Source organism: Ursus maritimus, unplaced genomic scaffold (assembly GCF_017311325.1).
Source record: "Ursus maritimus isolate PB19 unplaced genomic scaffold, ASM1731132v1 scaffold_14, whole genome shotgun sequence".
Lineage (NCBI taxonomy): Eukaryota > Metazoa > Chordata > Mammalia > Carnivora > Ursidae > Ursus > Ursus maritimus.
The window spans coordinates 30795574-30819622 of record NW_024423786.1 but is presented as its reverse complement, the minus strand read 5'-3'; the positions used below and the strand labels follow the sequence as shown (position 1 = coordinate 30819622).

At 45.0% G+C, this 24049-nt stretch overlaps 1 protein-coding gene and 1 long non-coding RNA gene across 9 annotated transcripts in view; one reads left to right on the top strand and one right to left on the bottom strand.

Annotated features, from left to right (window-relative positions):
• FHIT (fragile histidine triad diadenosine triphosphatase) overlaps positions 1-24049 on the bottom strand; it is a 1380201-nt gene that overhangs the window by 28836 nt on the left and 1327316 nt on the right. The gene's annotated exons all lie outside the window — the stretch shown is intronic.
• LOC103674215 lies at positions 1929-22198 on the top strand. The gene is made up of 3 exons (XR_571579.2): positions 1929-3165; positions 5236-5316; positions 19831-22198. It is a non-coding gene; the product is annotated as an uncharacterized LOC103674215 (long non-coding RNA).

Here is a 24049-nt window from a genome sequence, read left to right as displayed (position 1 = left end):
GACTGTCTGGGATTCAGCGCACTACAGCGCTCTGTCTTTCCTCCTCATAATTACATCACATAAGTTAAACGGCCGTGAAAACGCTCAGCACCACAGCGCATTCCTCTCCTTCTCTCCATGCAACAGGGAAACTGATGAACAGTTGACACTGTTTTCACAGGCACTTGGTTCTTTAGAGGGAAAGTGCTCACCAAAATTACAAAGTTCGCAAAAATTTGAACCAAAAAGTCTTTATTCACATTCAACAGAGTGAAGTCTGCAATGGCTCCTGGAAGAGCGAGATTGAAAAAAAATGTATCTGCAGTCACTCCACTTTATCTGCCCGAAATGATTTTGGGGAAGGTAGTGTTAACAGGATTTCTGACTGAAGTACTGATAGGCGTCGATTTTGACATTCTGCTCCTTCCTGGGCATTGAGCGTGCTATCGGGAGGTATGTGGGGTAAAGATTAATTCCCTGATGTAATGCTCAAACTGCCTTGGCTCTTGACTTTTTTATAGCTCTGTAATGGAATACAGTAGGAAGAATGATCCACAATAATTTAACTGTTTTTCAGAATTTGGAACTAACCTATAGTAAAATGCCAAATTGTCTTCAAAGGGTGGGGGTGCAAGGGGAGAAAATTTGATACCACTCCTTAAAGAAGCAAGTGGCTGCATATAAACTTGGGTGTTGTTAAAAAGTACATTAATATATTTCATTGTTACTCGTTTTGTAAAACAACATAAAGAGCAGAAAGCTTAAACTATTTCTTATGGGTTGATGGCTCTGTTCAGACAGGTGTTTATATAGTCTTGAAAGGGAAATAATATCAAGGAATAGGGAAGTAAATCCGTAATTTTTTTTCAGATCTGATTCTCTGCCTCTACAGCCTCTATTTTGATTTTAGCCAACAACCATTTGTTGGACACATGATACATCCCAAGCACTGTGCTAGGTCTTGTGCTAGCTGTAAAGATGAATAAGCCAAAAATCTTTGCCTTCTGGGGCCTCACCACCTTACAGGGTAGACCGAATTATACATATGTAATATACTACAAGTCAGTCTGATCTAAAGACTGAGCTGGGCTAGAAGTTCTATCATAATGCTTTCAGAATATCTGAGGGAAAGGGTAATTCTTCCCAGGGTGGCATCTTGGGTTGACTTTACAAGATCAGGATTTGCACTGGGCTTGAAAGATGGTGATGGGATTTTAAGGACAAGGTTATCCTGGGCAATGGCAACAGCTTCAGCAGACACATGTGTGGGCCAGCTCTCCTGCAGCTTAGTCCACGGCCGGCTTCACCAACTGCGTGCATCCCTCTTTCCCCAAGAGTCCTGACACGGGTATGCCTGACCCTCTACCAGAGTGGTCAAGAGAACTGGAATTTACTTGCCATTTTGTGAAGCCTTTACAAAGATGGGGAAGGCATCTCAGTGGCCCAGCAGACGGCCTCTGGTCTGTGATTCAAAGCCACAAACAGCTCTGAATCCTACTGTAAGTTATTCCATTTTCAGTCTTCTTCCAGTCCTTCTCATTAAGCAAAAAGAAAGTCTCAGTGCTAACATGTCCTTAACATGGTGCCAACATGACCTCTAACAGACACAGAGGAGCCATCTCAGACTCTAGCTAGAATTTAATAAGGTTGTTGTGTTTAGATCACATTTATTTTGAGGGTTATCTCCCATTTATGATGTCGTCTCAAATTTCCTTTTAAAGTAAATTGATTTAAGGTAAAGAGTTGATTTAGAAAATAGATTAAGTAAAATAGTGTCAGAAATAGAGCATTAAGCATGGCATTAACCTCGAAAGATGGTCCAGAGGTGGGAAGTTTCGCCGAGGGGAGGGAAGTCACTGAAAATGTGAGGCTAAAGCGTGGGTGTTCTAGAATGGGATGTGCTTGTTTCTATTGGGCTGAGCTGGAGAAGGTGTCAGAATTTTTGAAGTTGTTGTTGTTTTATAACAGATCTTGTAAGTCAAATAATGTAGTATTAGAAGACCTCTGAAGAACAACCAGTGCATCGTGACCTGTAGGGATGGTAGCATGGTGGGGAGGGGGTTTGGGAGGAAGACCTCCCCAACAAATGCTGGTTAAGCTGAGATGTGAACAACGGCTACAAATCCCTGAAGCAAAGAGGAGGGAGAAAGGGTATTTCACACAAAGGGAGCGGAAGTACAGAGCACTGAGGAAAAAGGAATCTTGGTTGAGTGACTAGAAAGCAAGGGATGTGGTAGACCATTTGCAGCCCGTGGGGATGGCTGAGAAATGTGGATTTTATTTTTGGTGCAAAGAAGACATTCAGGGGTTGGAAGCAGGGAAGTTAAAAGCTTAGAATAATTTTTCATAGAGTGGTCTGCCTGTAGAATGAGTTAGAGAGAGATTCTGGCTCCTGCAACAGCCAGACCAGAAATGATGAGAGCTGGGCAGGCATGCACATGGACGAGAGGGGGGCCGCTAGGACGGAGGGGAGCTCGGCTGCTCCATACACCAGCGTGGTCGGTGACTTGGTGGCAATGTGTGCAGTTAGAGACAGGGGCTCAGTGCCTCCCTGGAGGGGGTGGACCTTTCTCTGACAGCTTCCTTCTGAGCCCTTTGTAGAGCACACATGGATGCTGGCTCCCCTGCTCACAGCTGCTCTGAACCGGTATGAAAATCACTCCTGTCCTGCCAGTATGTGCCTCTCCTCAGTCACATGCTTCCCAAACTCCCCAAGAAGCCTTCCTGGACCATTTAGATCAACTTGAGTCATATTTCACGATTCTGGATGTCGTCGCACTCTGTCACACACACTCCGCCAGCATCTTTTGAGACCTGCTTCCTCCCCAAAACACCAAAGGCCCTTTCTCTGCGTGCTGGTTATTGAGCAGATGGTCACCCACTTAGGCCTTTCTTGGTGTCCTAATAAATTCTCTCTTGCTTTCATTTGATGCAAAATAAGAAGAAGTCTGTGCTGCTAACCTCAGGCAGCCACTTGTGTTTTCTTAGAAACCTGAGATTCTTCCAATATTTCTTTGTGCAAAAATATGTTAACTGCCTCCCTTCTTACTCTCTGTATGAGCTGAAACCCTGGACTGATGGCCACACAGTGAGACCTCTAAGTGCAACCAAGTGACATCCGGTTCCCCCTTATTCACTGTGAAGTTTCCAAAGCCCAGTTTATTGCTCTGATGGAGAGAAATCCAGGTAATCATCAGGGCATTCATCATTTGATTAGTTGCCCAAGCTTTGACTTAAGCCTAACTTGCTTGAGTTAAAGCAAAAGTTTTTTTTTGTTTGTTTTGTTTTGTTTTTAGTGCTGCCAATGAGGCCAAAATGCTGAAATAAACTCTTATATTAATTAATGGCATCCTACTTTCAAGGAGTATAGAGTGTTGATGTTTAAGAATTTGTAACCCCCAAAAGTATTTATTAACTAGAAAATCACAGCACTGGAAAATAATTATGCCAAACCACTGTACTATAACAGAACCCAATTGCTTATCCAATTATACATTAAAGTATCACATTGTCAAGGCGATTGCCAAAGCAGCAAACGAGACTTTGCCAGCGTCACAATTTGGACCAGCTATTACTCAATTGCCTGTACTATGAATGGTCTTCAGAGTATCCCAGGCACCCTATAAGACCTGTACAAACCAGGGTGGGCAGTCAGGTTTGGGGGAGTACATGCCTGCTATCATAAAATTGCTTTAATGGGTTAGACATTGTTAATTTGTCATTTTCCATCAGAAGCTTGTTAGGAGCCGCTCAGCAAAGGGAGACTTCTGCTTCTGGTCTTATGTGGTTGATTTCAATGAAAACAACAAGGTAGTCTCTTCCTGTCAGGGGCACCATCAGTAAGGCTCACCTGAAATGTATATTTGAGACAGGTAACCCCAGATGGGGCCTCCTGGATCTGCCATACTGCCTCCTGGCTGGCCACCATTTAGAACTTTCTTACAACATGGCATCAGGGCAGTCGAGGAACAGGGCTCAGGAACTGGACCTTGAGGAGCTGCTGGGGGTGTTGATATATGGGAGTCACTATGTTCAAGAATCACTAGTCTAGAGTAAAACACAAACCTGACTTACTTATTATTAGGACACCCCAGGGCTACAATCTTCCTCAGAGCTTACCACAGTGAGCCTCGTGTTCCTAAGGAATGAGAGTGAGCCTGCCTCAGTCGGGCTAGGAATTTCAGATGAAAATCCCATGAGGGCAGTAGTGATGACCAGGACTTGGTATTGAAATCAGTTGCGCTCACCCAACAGTTCTTGGTATTTCCATTATCACAAGCCCTCAACAACAGTTAATTTGGTAGAAAGCCTTCTGTCCAGTTCTCATGTGCATGACAGAAATCACCAAATGACAGCAACAGCCATCGGTGTCTCCTTACTGGGTCTGACACCGAGTCTGTTCTCAAGAAGCATTGCTCAAGGGTGCTTTCCCTCCCAACTTAGCGGCTGTGTAAGGTCGTCATCCCCCTTTCCTGGATGAAACATCTGAGTCTCCTACACACTTGAATCACTCCACCGACATCACATGGCTAATGAGGAACAGTCGTCGTTTGGATCAGAAATATGATCTGCGGGCTCCTAGTGCACTCTTGGATCCATTCTGTAAATTCTTGGCAACTTTCCTGTGGTTAACATTTTCGAGAGCACAGGTGATAGAGCAGCCCGGAGAAGAAAACGGAAGTTGCAAACAGAGCTCCACCTCCGAGCTGGGATCAGGCTGGGGAGCCTCCGCTGAGGGGCGACTGCACCTCACGCCAGTTCTCAGTAAATAATCGCTGCTCCCTGACACCTCACCCCAGGCTCCATCATATCAGAGCTTTACTGGCTTTTTAATGGGTAGGAAATTGGTGAAGCAACAGGGACTAGAGATTTCTACCAGTTTGATTTCCTCAGGCCTCCTGTTTCTAGAAACATGCTCACCGAGAAATGAAATGAAACTCCTTCTGAAAGGGAGATTCATGATGGAGCAAACTTCGGAAAAGGAAACATTTATTCAAAAAGCAATTTCCTAAAAAAAAAAAAAAAAAAAAAAGCAATTTCCTTGGCCAGCCATGTTCCGTAAGCCTTCCCCCACCGTGTCTTGGATATTGGTGTTTGAGCGAGAGTGTTCTCCTTTATTCCCCGAGTGATGTCAACTTTGGTACTCAGAATGAGGAAAGAGAAAAGGCAAAGGGCCAATTTCTGGTTTCTTTGAATCTCCTGAACGTTTTGTTTCATATTTGCTCCTACTACACAATATGGCTTCTTTTTCTAAAGGCCCCTTACAGAATCTTTAGAAGCGTAGCCCAGGCAAGAGAGCTCACCTTGAGGAGAGTGGAGTGTCTGCACTGCAAGACGGTAAGCAAACACACAACGAGAAACACACCACCATAGACATGGCTTCAGAGTCCTGTGCAACACAATGTTGCAGGCAGCCTCAACTAAGCCCTTGAGGTAAAACCCATCTGGAGAAACCAAAGGAGGTCTGGGGGTGGGGGGCGGCGTTGCCCAATCCAGGTCCTCCAAGCACTGGAAGCTCATTTGTCTACGGAACTCATTCAATTATTCAACAAATAATAGTAACGTGTCTACCACAGAGTCTTACACTGTGGAATGGTGAGCAAACTGGACAAGGTTTAGTGCCCTTGGGAGGCTTGCATTTGAGGAGAAAAGGCAGACAATTAGGAAGTCATCAAACTGGTTGCTACCATTCTAGGGAATAACGAGTACATTAGCCAATGCAGGCAGGGTAGACTGCTCTGAGGAGGCGACAAGGAGGCTGAGAGGGGTCAGCAAGTGCTCAGGCCCAGAGGAAGGACAGAGGTATCTGCATAGTCTGTGCCCTGGCTGAAGGCCAGGGACGGGAGCAGAATGAGGAAGTGCCCAAGGAGGGAGGGGACCAGTCCCCTTCCTTTTGGTACTAGAGGCACAGGTGCTAGACAAGGGATTGGAAGATTTCGTCACATCGCCCTTGTTGGGCACCTATGTTTGCTGGGCTCACAAGAATCTTAAGTGAAGATGTAGTAAGTCTAGACTCCATGAGCTGAAGTGGAGAGGCTAGCTGGAACAGCTGGGCTCAGCTTTGCCTCTGAGATAGGGCAGTGCTACTTTGTGGCTTGAGTTTTGCTTACTGGACCTCTACTCCTCCTTAATACCAGGCCCTCCTGATAGGGAATTTTCCACAGAAAAGCAAGTGAGTGGCAAGTTATTTGCACAAGTGGTTACCACCACGGAGCAGCAAGGACACAGGCTGACCTCGCAAGCCGCTTCCTGAACGTTCACCGTATGTTTGGCAGAGCTAAAAGGGCTACCCCAAACCATCTGGCCAGGTGCCTGGCAGCGGGACCCACATGTTGGCAGATGAAAAATTATGAACATAAAATCTGTATTCCAAGGGTACCCACCACTCCCCTGGTTTGGTCATGAATTTCTTCTTTTTACAAGATAATCATTCTGCCTCTGGTTACGAAGCCACACCCCACAAAGCTGCTACACACCCATTGAAAGTAACATGCCCTCTGTTATTCACAAACCCATTCACTTCTGATGGAGCTGTGCCAATGCCCTTCAAAGCCTGGCCGTGTGAGTTGCACAAATAAATTAGGAGCCAACCTTTCCCGAATGCCTTTCTCTAGTTCATTTAAAAACCTTTTTTTAATGAAGACATAAAGCCTTGGATGCTGCTGAAACGCTAAGCTTACCATGCGTGACAGCAGATCTTTGTCACAAAGGATTTCAAATGCCTTAAAAAAAAAAAAAAAAACAACAAAAAACAGAATACTTGAAAGAAACCGAGATTTCCTTGTTATAGGCTCAACTGCTCATTTTATATACCCTATAAGTGACCATAATCCAGAAATCAGCACAGAAAACAGATGTAAGCCAACTGTAAACATACACACATACAGCTTCACCACAGTGAACACTTAAAATGCAATGCCAGGCTTGGGATTATTTCGAAGCATCAGGCTAGAAAAGAGATGCCGTCTTCACCTTTTCCAGCTTCCTACTGTGCATCTAACCTCTCATTTATTTATTACTGAGATGCTCGAGGGGCACTACAGAAAGGGCCAAGACTGGCATTTATACTTTATATAAAAATCCAGGCTTGACTCATATGTATGTATATGAGTGTGTGTGTGTATATATAATTGAATCTATCTATCTATCTATCTATATGGCTTGATTTTAAAATGTCATTGTTGGGAGTTATAACTTCATGAATGAAAAACCCATAAAAATCTTTTAAGAGTCCTAATCTTTTAATTAATCTCACCTCAGTGCTGCTCAGGGGTTTAAAGGAGTTTGGCTGCTTTTTAAAGGATAAAAGATCAAAATGCTTTAAAGTAGTTTCTTAAAATTTCAGGTATCTGTTTAAAGTCCCAGAAACAAATATTTGAAAAATGCTTGTTCCTAGAATCAGGGTCTGAAACCAATATTTACAGTTCTCCAGTCCAGACATCCAAGGGGTACTCATGCACTGGCTTGAGATCTTACCCACCCCCCCAACCCCCCGAGACAAGGGGCCCCCGACTGACAAGCGGTGCCAGGAAGTCATCTGGCTTATCCTCGCCTAAGTTTGACTCTCCCTTCCCCAACCTCTGTGCATGTATCTTAGCTTCAGCTCTGAGGTCACACAGCAGGAGATCAAGTTCACATACAAATATCACTTTCCAATGTCGATGAATCTGAGCTACACCTAAATCTGGCAATTCTGTGGCCGAAAGAGAGTACGGACCCTCGGGATCCCTCTGGCAGTGCAGGTGAGAGGGCATCTTGGAGCACCCTCTTTGGAAAATGGTTTGGCATGATCTCCTAAAGCTGACATTCACACCACCTTGTGACCTGCCAATACTATACCCAGTTATACACCCGAGAGAAAATTTTCTCACATATATGAGAATGTTCAAAGCAGCTCTAATTAAAACAGCAAAAACCTGGAAGTGACCAATGTTCTTCAGAAAGTAGATGACTAAATTGATACATTCACATAATGGAGTCTTACACAGTGATTGAAAGAATTGTTTGGAAGAGACAACCCATACGGACAAATCTTAACATATAATGAAGGAAAAAATAATTTCTAAAAGATAATATGCTGCAGGATGCTTTTTTATAAAGTTAAAAAACAACTTAAAAATATATCCTTTTAAAAAATGCACGGAGATGCCTAAAACTATGTAAAAAGAAGTGAAGCAATGGGGCCGTGAGATTCAGGGTGATGGATAACTCTGGCGGGGGGCGGGTGTGGGCTCATCACATGGTTAGGTGTAGGATATCAAAATCCTAACTTCTGTGCTGAGTGACGGGCTTGCAGATACCCAATTAGTCATTCAGTATAACTGCATCAGAGCAGGCCGTGAATGAAAAACAAAGATGGCCATCCTTGGGCAACATGCAGTTTACAGCATAGGATGACTGCCATTTCCCTCCCTATGGAAATCCAGCTCCCATTCGGAGAACCTCCGTAAGAATTACAACATAGTAACATTTGCTGTGTAAGAGCACTGAAGTTATTAATTGGATTCCAGATGTCTGAAATTGATGTATCCCTTCACTGAATCCCCCCTAGGATCTATTTTGGGTATAACACTTCACACAGGATGCTGTTCTTAATTAAAACTGCTCTGCCTTAAGAGCTTTATGTCTGTGAGATAGTCATCCAAACATTCTCCTCTCCATAAATTTCCTCTTATGTCCTATTTCCGAAGCAAAAGTAATACTCGCCTGGATTTTAATAAACATGTCTGCAGTGGTAATATAAATTTCACATGCTTTCTACATTTCATTATCTCTCTTAGTCCTTTTCTTCATGCTGATTCTCAGACCAAGACTGTTACTGGAACGGCTTTGCAGCCCTATGTTGTTTATGTTTCCCACGTCGGGGGCAACAAGCAGCAAGCTGATTGTTATTTGGGTAGGAAACACACACAAGATGTTGAAAAAAGGCATTAATTTCCAAGCTATTTTGCTCCTCTCCCTCTTTAGTTTTTGATTTTGGCAATAACGGTCTAGTTCTTTGACGCTGGGTTGAAGCCTAGTAGCCAAGTTATCAGTCCAAGATCTGTTCCTACATGGTTACTCAACTGTGTCTACCGGATGCCAAAATTTAAAAATTTAAAAAATACTAAATATTTGGCATTCCAGAAGCAAAACAGAAACAAAAAACAACCCCCCATCTCCCTGCTGATTGATTGACTGTTCTTTCTCTTTGCAAGTAGTTCTTTGGGCCTTGGGTAGAGAGGTGACTCATCTATTTATAAGGGGAGTCAGATTCAGGACTTAAGCCTCCAGCCAAATGGCAGTTAAATCACAAGGAACAAATACTGTTCTGTGGAAAATGGACCCCCGGCCAAAGGAAAGATGCTCTTGGTCCAATGCCAGGACCTTCTGCTCTAGGGAAGTGACAACATCAAAGGAAGGGAGCCCAAGAATAATGATGGCATAATTATATTATTATTAATGGATTTTTATTGAGCATGCTCTAAGTGCCAGGTACCAAGTGTTGGTACAGAGACGATCGCATTTAACCCTCATTGAATAGCCTTGGTGCAATCTTCTCCATTTTCGGGTGAGGAAGTTAAAATCAGAGATGTGACCTTATCGCTCATGGGTGCTGCGACTTCAGAGCCCACTCCCTAATCTGCATGCCCTCTCTCATAGAACAGCATCCCAGTCTGCTAACAATGGGGACTAAGTTCAGGTGTCTAAATTAAAACACTTCTGCATTCAGAATCTCATTGAATCAACTTTGGGGTAGGTAGAGGCATAATATTGTTGTCCCCATTTTACAGAAAAGGAAACAAAGATCCAGGGAAATGAGTTGTGGGAGTCTTTTCTGCAGTCTTAGACTGAAAGCCTTGGCATGTTTCTCTACTAACAAGGAGCCTCAATGAAATCTAATAGGAGTGGCCTGATTCTGGATTTGAAGTGGAATATCACAGTGGGAGGACGATATATTGGGGCTTCTCTTACTTAAAAAGTATAAATTAAATTCCAGATAGTGGCCCAGGGCAGTTTCTCCCAACCCTTGCTAGCAAATGCTCTGGTCCTGAGTTATTGGCCTTTGACATGGTCTTCTTGGCATGATAGGCCCTTATTTACCATATCACTCCCTCTCTCAACCCTTTGCAGCCTCTGTGCCTACCCTGTTGAACAGGAGTGGCTCTTTCAACAACCTGCCTCGTTTTACCACCAGTCCTCTGCACATACTATTCTCTTCAAGGAATAGATTTCTTCCCCTGCTCTCCTAAGGCTTGACCAGGGGGCCCTTTCATGCGTTCTGTTTCAGAACAGGTACTGTGTTGTAAGTATCTTACCCACTAAATTATAGGTTCTATGAGGGCAAAACCATGTCTGTTAGCAATATTCAATCTTCCCTTAACCGTCAAAACAACGTCACATGGTTCAATGTAACACCTTAGCGAAGACCTTACAAAACCAGAGCTGGGTACACAGTAGGTGTTCGCTAAGTACCTTCTTGCTCAAATCAACCAACCATAACAGATACTCAGGAGGGTGACTCAGGTATTGCCATCCTCAGTCCTCAAAGAAGGGTTTGATTATGTTCTCCCAACCAAATATTATAATACTAATGTGGGAACAGAGACACACTGTAAGAATGATACAGAACAAAAAAAAAAAATTCTTGATAGCCTTCAATCTAAAATATAACCGTATTTACTTAATAAAAAATTTTATGATACAATAAATTAATTTATGATGAACCTGAGTAGATAGACAAATGTTGGGGGCCCTTGGTCTTCACTCATGGATCCCCAATGGGCTCTTCTTCCCTCTTTGAAAAATAATGAGAGAAAGCCAAACAGCAAACAGAAGGGCAAATGAAAGGTATGTTTATGCCTGCACAGGGGGCAGCATCCTACCCTTCTCTGTGACCCAGAATGAATGACAATTTCCTAGCTTCAGAGCCTGGAAAATCATTAAGGAAGTGGACTTCTGTTGTCTGACACCTAATCATGCTTTGAAGGAGAAGCTTGAGAGAAAAGGAACGAACACAGTAGAGCAGAGGCTGTGGTCTGGAGTATGCTCGGGGTGGTCAGCAAGTACCCGTGGCCACATCCCCTTCCTGAGCTAGCCTGTGGTGAAAGCCACCCGTTCCCCACTGGGTGAGGGGAACATCTTGAAGAAGACTTGGCATGATGCCCGTCGGTTTCTACAATGTTCCTTCTCATTGCGGGCATTCTTCTACGTGGCTTCTTAATTGTACACATGCACACACTGTGTCAAATGGAGTTTCCATCGCCTCTGCTCGCTGCGTATTACATTTTTAATCAGTATATATAATTACTTACCACAAGCTGCCAGGCCAGATTTTCTGAGCATTAGTCTAATTAACTTAAGCTTGATAATTATGTTTCAGATACCATAGCAGTACACACGGAATTTGCAGAGTATGCCGCCAGCTTATTTGATTCCAATAACATGTTTTCTCAGACAGTGGGTTAGTTTTGATTTTTTTTTTTAAATGGCCACCTGATAATTATGTAGGTTTCAAAGTTTTCCCTCAAACAAAATCGTTGTGCTATTTAAGACAAGCTTCTCAAATAATTAATGCAGAGTGGACTGAAATAGGTTTCTGTGTATTTTTATACACACAAATCTGTTTTTTACTAATATAACCTCAGGCTAAGGAAACATTAAAGTATAAATTGTTCTGGTGGTCAAATGGCAGAACCTTCCATGTTTCGACTGATCTATGCTTTGCCTTTTCCCTTTACATTTACTTGCCCTCTAGTTGATGAAAAATGAGAGAAAAGGAAAAGCAAACAACTTGAAAACCTCTAAGACTTGTAGGTGAGAAATTAGGGCATGATAAATTCCCTTACAGATAATAAGCAACGTACTGAGGGCTTGTTAGGTGCCAGGCACTAAGTTAAACCCTTTTTGAAGATTATCTCATCTAATCATCTGGCAACTTGATGTAGTAGGTATGTGTTTCAGATTGAGTTATACCCCCCTTTCCCCCCAAAAGATATGTTCAATAGCTAACCCCCAGTAGCTCAGAATGTAACCTTGGGTCCTCACGGAGCAAGCTGAAATAAAGTCATTAGAGTGGGCACTCATGCAGTAAAAGTGGTGTCCTTATACGTGGGGAAGTTTGGACACAGCCATGCACACAGAAAGAATGCCATGTGAACATGAAGGCAGAAACTGGGATGATGGGTCTACAAACCAGGAAATGCCAGAGATTGCCGCAACACCCCACCCCCACCCCCGCAAGCCAGGAGAGAGTCATGAAACAAACTCTCCCTCGGGGTCCTCAGAAGGGACCAGCCATTCTGACACATTGATTTTAGACCTCTAACCTCCAGAATTGTGAGAAAACACAGGCATTTAACTGGGTGTAGGCCGCCCTTTGTATTGCATTGCTATGGCAGCCCTAGCAAATGGGTACAGTATGCACGACCCTACTCCCCGTCTTAGCGACGCCGAGGCTCAGGAAAGCTATGCGGTACGTCCAAGGCCCCATGGCTGTCACACAGCAGGGCAGAGTCCACAACGGGGCCTTTCTGACTCCCAAGATCATGCCCTTGACCCTACCAGCACCCCAGCCACGCAGCTACTGCCTAGGAATGGGGAGAGAAGCAATGCAACACATCCCAGAAGTGGCTGACTTGCTGTGATCATTTTACTGCTTCTTCATTAAGAGTAAGACTGAGGTGGCACATGTTTCCAAGTTTATAGACAGCTGCTTTTATTTAAAACAAAAATGCATACTGGAAATCCCTGCTTCCTAGCTTCTGAGGGCAACAAAACAGAATGTACCTTTTCTTCTAGGGATGGTAACAGGGCAATTTTGTGCTCTTCCCACTTCTAACATGAGAGAATAATAGGCCAAAAGATCAGCTGCCAGTTACATAAGGCATAGGGGGCAACAACAAATGAAATATCCACTCTATTCAATCCCTAGAACCAGTGAGGAAAGGACAGGTAGGTTTTCCTAAGACGTGGTAACGGATGGAAAGAGCAAAAGTTAACAAGCCTGCTCCGTAAAGGCCACAGACATGGAATAAGAATGATTCTTGGGAAGAGAGGCAACCTCGGTCCAGGACAGAAAGCACAGGAATGCAAAGGAAAAAAAAAAATTAAAACACTTCCCTAAGAATGTCTACTGGAATGATCCACCAGAAAGCTTGACACCAGGCAAAGGAAGGAAGCCTACATGCACCGAGGGCCTGTTACATCTGGTGTGTGTAAGACAGTTAAACCATCCAAATTCCCCCCAAGAATCTGCAAACTAGAAGCTGCCCCCCCCCCATGACCAGAAATAGGGGCTCTGAGCAGTGAAATAGTTGGCTCAGGGTCAACCAGCAAATCACTGGTAATGTCTACATGGAAAAACGATGCAAAAGGGCTGTAGGAGAGACACTGAGGCAGAGTCTTAAGGAGAACTGCCTTTCTCCTTCTAGACCAGCAGTGGTGGGTATCTATCGGTATGTGTACAAGCTTATACCTAAAACATGGGCTACTCGTTATTGACAATTTTCACAAATTACATCCAAGTGCCTCTAGAACAGGAATTCTCACCATTCTGGGGCATGTCAAGACCTTTGAGAATCTGATCAAAGCTATGACTCCTTTCCCTAGGAAAAAATGTCTGCATACAAACACATACTCTTTACGTGAAACTTCCCTGGGGGGATCGTGGGTCCCAGCTTAAAAACCCACAAAGGATACTTCCATCTCCAAGGACCCCAGCAAAGTCATGATGTTACAAAAGCATATAGTGTGCCATTGCACACCTTGAGCAGGAAAATTCCTCTCCTCCATCCCTAGCTCGTATTTCTGTAATGCATTTGTCTCCCCCACTGCTGGGGAGCTCTACTGGGCTTTGTTCACCTTTATTCGCCTGGTACATCAGTGCCTCCTAAGCCAGTAAGTAAAAGTCAATGTTACGTGAATTTTTAGAAGGCCTCAACTTGAGGGCTAGCACTCCCTCCAAGCCACGGTCCTTCCCCTCCTTGAATCTCACTTTGATCACCTATACTATTAAATGGAGATCCTACCACCACTAGCCCTGCTTTTTCTGGAGGATTTTGGAAGGAACCTATGCAGTAACACAGGTGCAAGCGATTTCTGATAGCAACAGCAAGAGCATATCACGGGCAGACCCTGTTTCATGCACTCGACCCGTCTTCATTAATCCTCACAACTATCCTAGGAGGAGGGTGGCACTACGTATCTCCATTGAACGCAGGAGGAAACTGAGTCCAGAGAGGTCTGGGAACTGGCATAAGCAGGCACGGGGCTGGGATGCAAACACAAGCAGCCGGGCCCGGACCCGCCCTCCTGACCACTGTGCAGCGTGTCTCTCTCTAGACTAGGCAATGCCATGCGCGTGTCTGAAGCTGTTACCACAGGCAAGATGGCCCTCAATTAATGTAGCAGAGCTTGGGTGGGGTGGATTTTGAGAGGCTCGACAGTAAGACCACCGGAAGAGCTCGGTGTTAGGACCACAACCAGTTGGCATCTCAAGCCACATTAACAGACCTGAGCTTCTCTGGCAGAGCCAGCCTGACCTGTGAGGTCACTCTTCGGTGAGAGAGGAGCACCTGCCCTTTCCTCTTAGGCTCCCCCAGCACCCGGAACAGCGATTTCAGCCCTGTGTGGAGGTGAGGCAGGTAGCAAGGGAGGGAGGCAGCAGCCTCATGTTGGACCCTGGGGTTGGATACCAGGGAGTGGCAAGCCAAGGCCCGCTTCTAAAATCTGTCAGATTCACACGGACTGTGCCGACCCCCGTGAACACACCTGCAGGCCACTCAGCTTGTGACCCCCCTGCCTGTGCCCTCTGAGCACATGCCACACCACTTGAAGTCCTTTCTTTCCTCTCTCAGACAAAAGACTTCTCTCCTCTGATCTTTAGTCGGAGAGGTCCTACCTGGAAAGTTTTCAAGGAGTGCACGCCCAGATGGGCCTTAGATGGAATTCCAAATATTCTGCAAGGCCCAATCTTCATTGCCAAGCAGACAAATGGCCACAGGCGACATAGAGGCTCGGGACAGAGCAGTGGCCAAGCCCCAAGCCTGCCCTCTCAGAACTCACAACTCTGGTGGGCCACCCAGAAAACAATCCGGCACCCACAGAAGGCATGGACAGTGCTGCAATGAGGGACATCTGGGCAACTGTGGGAGCACTGAAGGGGTACGAGTCCAGGCTGTGGGAAGAACGGCAGGCAGGGGCTCCCAAAGGCTGTCTATCTGCCTGCCTTTACATTAGAGCAAATACCCAAGATACCATACCAAGCTCCACGGTATGCACTTAAGCTAAAACAGCTAGCACAGTAGAGCATCTTCTCCCAGTGCTCTTCTCCATCCTGCTCGTCCTCTGCATTTCAACTTGAATGTGACCTCTTTAAAGAGCCTTTGGGGCCTCCCGTGCACCACCTGCCCCCTCAGGTCCATCCCAGTGCATTTCCTTCAGAGGCTGGCAGTCGGCAGCCTTCCTACCCCAAGTGTGCACGGCTGACCAATAGCATCTGGGGGTTCTTATAGATACAGAATCGTAGGCTCCAGCCTGGATGAGGCTTGGGCACGTTACTACTGCCCTGTCCAGCACAGTTGCCACTAGCCCCAGGCCGCCCCCCGGGCACTCGAAACATGGATAGTCTGAGCTGAGATCCACTACACGTGTAAAATACATACCAGCTTTGGACGACTTAGTGCAAAAAAGAACATGAAACATCTCAATAATTATTTTATACTGGCTACCTGTGGAAATAATATTTTGCATATTTTAGGTTCAATAAAATATATTAAAATTTTATCTTTTTTTTTTTTAAACCTGACTAAGGCTTTATATTACATGTGTAACTCACATTGTATTTATATTGCATGGGGCTGCTTTAAAATGTGAGAAGCTCACTGAGGATAATGATCAGGGTCTGGTATCGGCAAACTAGAGTGGACGGGTTGAATCAGGCCCTGTGCCAGCCCGGCACATGCACTTCCATCAGGACACGGCTGCTCTCACTCCTCATGCATTGTCCATGACAATATCCGTGCTCCAAGGGCAGAATCAGGTAGGTGCAACAAAAACCGAATGGCTGGCAGAGCCTGAAATATTTACTACCTGGCCCTTGACAGGACCATCATCAAGAGCATTGGTTCCAGAGGTGGACTGCCTGGCCCCCAGATCAGGTCACTACCACCTTCCAGTACCTGAGTTTGGGCAAGATACTTCATGCCTGTGCCTCAGTGTCTGCATCTGAAAACAGGGATGGGAGCAGCTATCCTACAGAGCAGTTATAAAGATTCGATCAGTCGATGTATGTGAACTTCTTTAAGGCTTTGTACCCACTAGGTTCTCAGTAAACATTAATCATCTTCACTATCACGGCTAGCAATGATCACAGGCTATAATTACACATTTTTGCTTTGTTATGTTCTTTCTTATGCGTCGCCACACCAGATTAAAAACCCTGGGGAAGCAGGGGTATTTTCTATCTTCATCCCACTATTTCACTGAGCACAGCTTCTGGCGAACAGTGGAAATTGAGTAAATATCAGTCGAATGAAAGAGGTACAGAGGAAAGTACTTTGCCTAAGGCTGCCTGACCAGTAAATGGCCAGGACTGGAACTTGGTTCTTTCTGTTCCCCAAACTCTTACCCTCTCCTGCCACACCAAGTGCGGTCTCTAGACCAGCAGTGTCATTGTCACCTAGGAGCTTGCTAGAAATGCGGATTCTTAAGCTCCATCCCAGGCCTGTTGAATTAAAAACTATCTTAACAAGATCCAAGAACGCCCAAGAGATTCCTGGGCACGTTTCAGCTGGGGAGGTGCCCCATGGGCTGTCATTCCCGGTTAAGGCTCTCTGCTGTTCAACAAAGTAATTAATGTGGTATCAGTCCTTCCATGGAGCCCTCTGTTTGGGCCCCCTACTACCAGAGCTGATGATTTGTAGTCACCCCGCTAAGGGCCTGGGGGCATTTCGGTTCTGCGGGAAATGTCGCTGGGCTGTGTCAGGAAGTGCCCTTTCTCCTGCCAGGTTCAAACCACTGCAATGCTGGGGTGACCTCTCTGCACAGAAATCTGCTTAACATTCCGCACCGGCCTCTAGGGACCAGGCCACAGACTCTAGCAGATGCAGGGGGTCGGGAAATCTACTCCCCAACCCTCTCCCTCTGGGCACCTATCTCCATGAATTCATTCTCCCCTGTATTTTACACACCAGGGGCTGCACCACCCAAATGAGCAATCTGTCCCCACATTCAATAGCTCGGGCACCTTCCTTTTGAGTCGACAAATGAAAGCAAATCATCTCCTACTCATATGAAACACACACACACACACACACACACACACACACACACACAATTAAAATTCTCCCCTCGCCAACTCTGGTTTTCTTACTCACTGTCCGGCTCCAAGATTGTGTGTTCTTCACTATTTTCTTACAAATGGTCCATTATGTGGTAGTTCAGAAGATGAGGGTGTTTAAAATTAGCACAAAACCTTACAACGGGGTTCCCATTTGTCACAGCAAGAAATTTCAAATTGTGGCCATCAGATGAACATTTCAAATTAGAAAAAGACTGATTAGCATAATTCTTAAGGGTCTGAACTCTAAACCCACAGATGGCCTATGAGAGGATTGACGAGGCAGAAAGGAGATTAGGATAAATCTAATTAGTTAGGGGTGTTCCCGTTTTTCAAGTCAAGTGGTGAGGGATGGAGAAGATGTGATGGATGGACAGATGGATCTAATGAAGCCCCATTAAAGTCGTTCTGATTCCCACTCACAGCGAGAGAACACATTACCCCATTAATGGTTCTGGGAGCTAACACAGCCCAAGTTGGGCGCTGTGACCTCGGAAAATGAATTTGAATTGCCTGTCCAGCTCTTTGCACATACTCGCAAGATGTAAATGAGCCTGAAAACTCGATGCCTGCTGAGGCGCCATCCCAGCACGTGGGCTGGAAGCACCCCACCCCCTGCCCCGCTCAGGGAGTGAGCCTGCCTCCGGGCTGCTTTTATCAAGGCCCCCCGGCTGGAGTCCCGCAGCGTTTCTGCTCCTTCCCTTCTACAACCTGGACCTGTCCTGGGAAATGTGCTGTGGTTTGCACAGGTCCCCGATGCTACATGCTGACGCAGACTACTGTTTTTCTCTTCCTTGGGGCTGGTGGCTACACGTTATCGCCATCACAGGCTGATAGGGATGGGAGGGCAGGGCTAAAGACAGGCTAAAGACTTTTCTTGAGGAACTCATGCCTCCGTCACAGAGATGTGAGAGAATAACAGCACATTTCACAGGTTAGGTGCAAAATGAGGGTATGATGGGCTCTGACAGAGAATGAGGCAGAAATGGTGGTGGTCTCTTAGGGCCAAGTCAAGGACAGAGATGGGACTCCACAGGATTTGAAGAAAGGCCCGTCTCTCCCCCTGGATGATCACAGTCACCTCCTAAACGTCCCCTTGTTTCTACGCTTGAGCCTCTACGGTCCAGCATCCCTGAGAAGTCCATCAGATCCTGTGAGTCTCTCCAGTAATAATCAGAGCTGACATTTACTGAGCACTTACTGTATGCTCAGCCCTGATCTAAGCACATTTCATACATTTTGTATCATTTAATCTTCAAAACAGCCCAGTGTGGCAGGTCCTAGTATCCTCCCTATATTACAGGGGAGAAAACAGCAGCGCAAAGAGGTTACCTGTCCCAGCAAGTAGCAAAACCGATAGACAATTTCAGGCAACATTCCTCTAGAGCTCAGATTCTAAAGCCCTGTAACTGGCACTCTTTGGCCCTTGTCCTTCCATCACACATGGAATAAAATCTAAGCACCCCCCACCTCATCTTGCTCTCGCCTGTCCCATGCTTACTGTGCCCCAGCCATGCTCTCCAAGTACACCAGGTGCAGTCCACATCAGGCCCATTGCATTTGTCACACCCTCTGTCTGGATAGTTTTCCCACTTTCTCATACCCAACCTGGAAACATGGACCTGACCATGGTTCTCAGCAATGTACGTTACTCCCTTCCCACCCAGGTGATCTCTTTCAGGGCCATGAGTTTAAATATCATCTCCATGGCTCCCAAATTTGTTTCTAGCCTGGAACTCTCTAATGAGCTCCAACCCTGTATTCACCAGGTTCCCTGACGATTGTTCTTGCATGTGCAGCAAAAACCTCATATTTCTTATAACCAAAGGAGAATCCCTGACTTCTAGCTTCCGCATCCTGTGTCAGTCTTTCCATTAAATATCACTCATCATCCAGCTGGTTACTCAAGCCATATACTAGGAATTCTCAGTCTCTGAGCTCTCATAGTCCACTCCATCAACAAAATCAACCTGCTGGATTTCGAAGTCATTCTGCCAAAGTTGGCCCACTTCTCTTCACCTCCACTATACCATGATCTATCATAAAGCACTGTGATAACCTAACTGGTCCCCTTGCTTGCACCTTCACCTTCTTTCAACCCGGCCACAGGGATCCTTGCACAACTCAGATCATGGCATTTCCTTCTCTAAGACCCTACAGCTTTAATCTCATACTAGGTCTACAAGACCTCCAGGCTACTGCCTGCCTCTCTGCCTATTCACCAATGCTCCAGACACACAGGGCTTCTTTCTATTTCCTGAGCATGCCAAGCTCACCTTAGACCCATGGCTTTTGCCATCATGATTTACTCTGCTTAGAAAACTCTCTGTCCCTAGGTTTCCCCAGACTTGCCTTTATCCTTTAGTTATCAGCTGCAGTGTTCTCTCCTTGGCGAAGACTTAGATACCTCTAGCCAAATTAACTTGCTCCAGCACAAATACCTTTATCATATTACCCTATTTTCTTTCCTCTCACTATCTGGGATGATGCATATTTGTGTGTTTACTTGTTTTTGTCTGTCTTTCCCACAGGAGTCATCTCTTTGAAGACCGGGGTGTGATCTGGCTTGTTCATCACAATATCCCCCAGGGCCCAGAACTTTAAGGGGGCATCCAGAGCTTTTGTTTAATAAAGAACACCATGTGGCTATAAGCTAACAAAATGCAAATTGAAGACAGATGATGCTTCTGAGACTCCTACAATCAGTGGGGGTGGAGGGCAGATAAAGAACCAACATGAAGGGAACTTCTAGAGAGTGGGAAGAAGTCTAACACCTTTCCTTTGTTGAGTGACTGTCACCCATGAGATCCTGGGGCTACACATGAGAACAGACCACCATGGACCCTGTGCTCAGAGCGCTGGTGTTGTGGCATGTTGTTTAAACCCTCCCGCCCCATTTTAGGATAGGGCAGGGGGAAGCAATTTTTTTTTTTTTAATGTAAAGGGCCAGATAGTAAATATTTTAGGCTCTGCAGGTCTACAATTTGTGTCACAAATATTCAACTCTGCTGTTGTAGTGCAAAAGCATACAGACAACATGAAATCATGGCTATGTTCAAATGAAACTTTGTTTGCAAAAGCAAGCAGTAGGTCTGATTTAGCACGTGGGCTCAAATTTGAGAAACCCTGGGACTGGCTCTTCTTTTGTACAAAGTCCTTTAGGCCTGTCACGCAGAAAAGTAGGCTTTGGAATAATCAGGGTCTCTTGTAGAAACATCTAGGTTTAGTATTTACCTTACAGCCCCTTCGTCTGTTTCAGTCCACTAATCAACCAGCTCTTGTAAGAAACCTCACAATTATATGGAGTTGAATATACTTAACTTGACGTAGAATAACTGAAAATGGCTAAGGAGATGGTGGGCTTGACCATGGGGACAGGACAGGAGCCCCAGCATCACACCACTGTTGGAAAGGAGGAGGATGGGGACTACTGCTTAGTTATGCAGATGCCAGGTTCAGCTGATAGCTTGGCATCATGATGACTTCAGTCAGGGAGGAAAGCTCTGTCCAAATTTGCAGGTCTTCACAAAGCATTTGCCATTTAGTTGTTGGCTCATTAGCTTGGACATAAGAAAGGATTCCTAGAAAGAAGATGGCATCATTGTGTGCTATTCTTGCTCTGGGGTGCTTTTGGAAACGACAGCTGTGATCAGAAAAGTAAATATTGTTAAGGGAAGAGGGATGCTTGTTCTGGACAGATACCAACAGCCAGGCTCCAGGAAGCTGGAGACAAGAGAATCAAACCTTCAGGTACATAAGCCATTTCTGGGCTAGCTCCACAGGTTGGCTTTGTGGTGGTTGTCTGCCTGGTTTCCAGGGAGCCTTCAATTAGGCTACTGAGCTGAGCTGATTTATACCTGTGCACTGCATCGGCTCCATTACCGTTAACATAAATAAGTCTTCAGTTACAGGAGGAAGGCACAGAGAGTGTGTATGGTGGCTTCACTTCGGGAAAACATCCTTTTTTCAGAACACCACTTTCTTCTGGATAGAAACTGACTAGACTGCCCAAATAACATTAACACGAATACAGAGCAATAGAGAGCCTCGATATACTGAACTGGGCAGACTGAGTCAACCTCGCTTCAATTCCAAGAAAGCCTCAAGTCAGCATGCCTCTCCCAAGAGGGCCACCTCCCTAATTCTTTTCCTCTACTTCTGTTCCAGCTGGACCTGGGGTGCACATGGGGCCTGTGACCCTCAACTCAGCCAGCACATAACACATCTGTTCAGTTGCTTACTGTGCTCCCAGAACTGAGCAGTGTTCAAATAAATATGTGAGGAGTAAACAAAGATGGGGGAACTCCCATCCCATCAGAGTACAAGAATTCTGAAATGCATGGTCACAGGGACACATGCTGCCCATCTCTATAGAAAGAGGAATAAAATTGACTTCCGTGGAAATACTCTTAGGCAGCAGGCAGGCTGTGCTGTGGCTTTTACCTGCCATGTCACTGAATGTCCCAGCATCCCTGCAAAGTTGGGATTTTTCGACCAATATTTCATAGACCCTCTTATTGCCTCCAGTGGAGATACCATCACTCACACAAACGCTACGGTGGGAATTCACCGAGATGGACCATATATATAATATATATGTTTAAGGACTTTACCCAGCCTATGATCTGATATGTAAGTGTTCAGTAGATGACAACTGCAGGGATTATTATTGCTTGTCCTGTTACAGATGAAGAAATAGAGATTGAGTGGGTTACAGGGATCCATCCTAGGGACAAAATGCATCACAATCAGGATTTGGACCCAATGTGTCTGGTTCTTTCTCTATTTACAGGAAGGAATAAGGAAAGACACAGGTTCCATCTTCCTCTCTTCTTTGCCTTCTTAGCTTTAACCCGAGGCGGTTCAGAGCCACTTCAAGATTGCAACAAATTCTACTCTGAGAGCTTCACAGAGGATCAGAACATAGATTACTATTTTCTACACTCGGTCTCTATGATACGATATAAAGATAATTCTTTGTATAACAGAATACAGATCCCTTGCTCTAAAAAGTTCTTTCTATACTGAATGGATGTTTTGATGTTAGTTAAGCCAATTTCTACTTTCCAGGTAAAGACACAGGATCTTCAAGGCATTTGCTGGGCCCCATTCTCTGGGTGGTGAGCAGAGCCTGACCTAGAGTGGTTTGTAGCATCGCCCCTTCCGTGGGTCACACACACATAGCCAAAGGTCTTCAAAATGTATGGGCATCCTTGGAAAATAAAAGCATTTCTGGGCATATGATTAACAAGCCAGAAAGGCCATGGTGCTTGACAGAAAGGATGAGGCATTTCAGAAAGATAAGTCAAGATGCATTTATGAGCTGAAAGCATCCCTCAGCTTGCTTAGCTGTGCTGCTTGGTTCATAAACCAGGGATTAAGTCCATTTTCATTTCAACTTTCTCTTTCACCTTTAAGCAACCCCTAAGGTTTCCAGAGAATTTTGTTTGACCTTTAGCTAAAGTTCAACCTCTACCAAGTTACCAATTTTGGATGGTCCCTGGGTGATCACTTAAGACAGATTGCACTATAATTCAAGGCAAGGATAATCCCTGGCCCAAGAGTTCACAAAGGAGGGATTCCCAGTGGTCTCAGGGATGGCAAAAGTTACGGATTCAGTCCTGCTAATGAATTGTAGTGATATTCTCACTGTGCGTTATTGATCAGTGAAGTCAGCCTGGATGCATTTGCTGGACATTGAACCCGGGGTGTTTCTTTACCTCCATCTGCTCACAAATGAGGATTCTCCCCACACTCCCTTGTAAGCTAAACTCTAGGTAAAAGATGAGTCCATGGGAGGTCCTTCGGGAGTTGTCATTTACTTCCAAAGTTATGATAGGAATCTTAAACCCATCAATGGACTTTGGTGCCCAAACAAAGCCCGTTATCTTTGCTACAAAGCACACAGGCTCTAGCTCTGCCTTTATCTCACACCTAGCTTTCCCAGACTTTCCAGCAACACTCAGAGAGGAAATGTGGAGGGGAGCAATGGAGAGAAAATCAGGCTTTTCCAATTTGTAGTGAAGAACACGGCTGTGAAATTGTTTACTTCTTACATATCCTGACTTATTTTGTCTACCAGATCTGCCTGATTCCTAACTAAGTATATAAAAGTCTTTCAATATGCCTATTTATTTAATCAGAGGGTTTTTTCCTCCAATTTTTGTTTATGTAGTCAGCTCCAGGACTGTTGGGTGCCTATCATGAAGACAGAGCCACTCCTGTCCACAGAAGTAAACATAGAGCCCCCAGCTTGCATGAAAGTCAAGTCCTTCCTATCTGCAGACTCTACATTCGTTAAATAAAGAAAAATTCAATGTCCATCTCATTCATGAATCAGAGCAGAATGCCTGCATATGTCATTTCTCTAACTTCCCAAATACCGAGAGAACATATCGGCCCCTCTCAGCGTCTCAGTGGACTGGAAGCATGTTCATTTTAGAGGAAGGTCTCACAGCTTTCTGCAGACAGTTCAATACCATGCTGCCTCAGATTCAGCTTCCTGCATTCTTTCTTATTGATTGGCATACCTCAGGCTATTAGGTTTATTAACTAAATGATAATTTTTTTAGGGGGGGTGAGTATACCAGGAGATAAATGTTTCACAAATAGACTCAAAGCTTGCAGGCAGGAGACATGCAGTGATTTACAAAGTATTTATCTTTCTGGCATTTTTTCCCCCAGGAAAAAGTAATCATTGCTACCATCCTCTGAAAACAGAGATGCCTGTTTTCTGGGCAGGCTTGGAGA